Genomic DNA, 2885 nt, shown 5'->3' on the forward strand with positions numbered 1-2885 from the left:
CACTTCCACGCACTGCACACGTTTCCTCTTTTGCATTCAGCACGCCCAAGATGGGTTTGTATCTCTCTTTTGTCCACTGTAACCCACGAGGAGAGACAGCCAGAGAGGTGGAGTGGCCTGAGCCCGCGGAGGCAGCCTGGGAAGTATGGAGATGAGATGGCGAAGCGATGGCTGGTCATGATCTTCTTCACGGCCGTGTGGTTGGCTATGCTGTGGGTTCCAGGTGGGGTCTGTGGCTCGAATGATTTCTCTGGGAGCTGATTGCAACAAGTGGCTGCGGGTGGATTGGGGAGGATGGAGACCGGAAGTGTGCAGTGAAGAGAGAGGAGCGTGCATTGTTCTGGCAGGAGCTCTGGCCATACCTGCTTGTCAGAGGAAATACCACGATCACGAAGGAAGTTTTCCCAGGCGGTGCTCATCCATTGCACGCCGGATACGCCAACCCTTGCGATTTCCCCACTTGTGGGAAACTTGACTGCATAATTTGTGTTAGTGGGTATTGCGTTCGCGGTTTCCCTGACGTTCTGCGTTTCACCACAGACCTATATTGCGCTTGCTACTCTTCTAGGGCTTTTCTAAGTTCCTTCTGTACCTGTTTTTCTTTAAGCCCGTCCATCTTCCTGCTGGGTATCTGCATGACTTAGAAAGTTGTGCCATCGTCAGACCGGAACCACCGACATTGTGTTTCAGTCTGTCACTCTCTCTTCTCTCTTCTCCTTCCATACGCCTTCCGGTCTTTGTTGCAGCTCCTTCCACTCCTGCCTTGGGGGACCCGTCACTTCTACACTCTGACGTAGCCATATGGGTGTGCTCGCCTGCCTGCTCTTCTCACGCCCGGAGCTTTTCCCGCCCTGAACCACGCCCGACCCTCAGGCGGAGAAGTCCCAGCTTCGCCCGCCTGCCTCCCGCTCCCTCGCCACAGTCTGCACCCACCTGCGCTGAACAGGAGGCTGTTGGATGCGCACTGCGCTTCAGAAAGGGCGGCGCGGGGTGGCCGTGTGGGGCCGAGTACCGTCAAGGGAAGTGAGTCGTAGGTTTCGCTCGGGGAAACCCTGGTTGCATAGTGGTCGAGAGCTATGGCAGCTAACCAAAAGGTTGGCAGTTTGAGTCCACCAGGCGCTCCTTGGGAACCTTGTGGGGCAGTTGTACTCTGTCCTATACAGTGTCAGGTTTTTATATTAATTTAGAAAATTGAATTCTCCCAAACAATTAACCATTGATTGCAAAATTAATGTTAATTACTTTTTATAATAGTAACATTTCCATTCAAATGCTCAAACACCTTAAAAAGCAGACACATACTATTATTGTAATGATTACAAGATTGATCATTACTATTCTTGCACAAAAAGTTACAAGGGACTAACTTGGTGGACCAAAATTTGTTTCTTCATTATCTCCATTTTGATTCTAGCCTTTTTCTTCTTTTTCTAATTCTTCTTTTTTTTCTCTAAATTAGAATTTTACCTACATCTCAGACCCACTCAAGTAAGTTTGCAGTTGACAGTTGAAGATTTAGGGACAAGAACAAGGGACCTGGATGAATTATTGATGTTTTTCTATGGGAGTCTTTTGCTTAGTTGAAAAAAGCCTTTTTCAGAGTTGTAGTTTAAGCTGACAAAACAGCTCAATTTGATATTTTAATTTGAATGCCATCATTTTATACTGTTGCTTGATTTAAGCCCCCCTTTAGGCCTTTTTTTTTTTTTAGGCCTTAGTTTTGGGTGTCTGTCAGTTTGTTAGCACTGTCTTCGAAAGACAACACCATGTGAAGTCTATTTTGCAACTTTTTCAGTGGTTCTAGTGCTTCTTTCTTGTACCTTCTTGCTACAAGAACAAGGTGAAGCACTGGTGTTTCAGTGGTAGAATTCACGCCTCCCATGCAAGAGACCGAGTTCGATTCCCAGCCATTGCACTTGAAGATTTACTTCATTTACACAGGGCTTTCATACCTCCTTCCCACTATGCAGGATTATCTATTGCACAGGCATGTCTGGTCAGGTGGTGGGTGGTTCTGGCAGCCGGGAGCAGAAGACCTTAAAGAGCTGTTCTAAACTAGGACTTCCCAGGGCCTACCACAAAGGAGAATATTTTCATCCCAGGGCTGGAGAGGTACCCACAAATAACATTTCAAGAGAATCAAGTAACATCTAGAATTCACTTACAAAAAATAAGAAGGAACTCCCATGTATTTAGAATTTTAGAGGCACTTCTATTAAACCGTGTATCAGAGCAGAGATGAAAATGGAAATTAGAAAACATTCTGAATGGAATAAAAAGGAAAATCCTGCATATGTTACATTTGTTATTGTCAGTTGCTGTGAAGTTGGCTCTGATGCATGCTTACCTTATGTATAACAGAAGGAAATGTTGCCCAATCCTGTGCTATCTTCCTGATTGTTGGTGTGTTTGAATCCCTGTTGTGGCTAGTGTGTCAGTCCATCTCATTGAGGGTTTTTCTTGTTTTCACTGACCTTCTACATTACCAACCATGATCTTCTTTTCTAGTGAGTGCTCTTTCTTGATGACTTGTCCAAAATAAGCGAGCCAAAGTCTGGCCATTCTAACTTCCAAGGAGCATTAGGACTGATTTGTTTGTTCTTTTGGCAGTTCATGGTATACTCAATATTCTTCTCCAAGAACACAATTCAGATGCATTAATTTTTCTCCAATCTTCCTTTTTCACTCTTCAGCTTTCCCATGCATATGAGGTAATTGAAAAAGGCCATGGCTTGGGTCAGGCACACCTTAGTCATCAAAGTGGCATCTGCACCTAAACCAGTCCTCAGAAGACAACACATAGCTTTAAACCTGAATATTAGAAAATTAGTGGTGATCATTAATGAGCAAAGTCTCCATCTAAAAAGTTACAAAAAGAACAACAA

General features: G+C 44.7%; 1 non-coding gene across 1 annotated transcript; it reads left to right on the plus strand.

Annotated features, from left to right (window-relative positions):
• The first annotated feature begins 358 nt into the window (after nucleotides 1–358).
• On the plus strand, nucleotides 359–520 carry LOC111752901 (U1 spliceosomal RNA). Its single transcript, XR_002787796.2, has one exon. It is a non-coding gene; the product is annotated as a U1 spliceosomal RNA (small nuclear RNA).
• Nucleotides 521–2885: the final 2365 nt, after the last annotated feature.

Source organism: Loxodonta africana, chromosome 3 (genome assembly GCF_030014295.1).
Source record: "Loxodonta africana isolate mLoxAfr1 chromosome 3, mLoxAfr1.hap2, whole genome shotgun sequence".
Taxonomy (NCBI): Eukaryota; Metazoa; Chordata; class Mammalia; order Proboscidea; family Elephantidae; genus Loxodonta; species Loxodonta africana.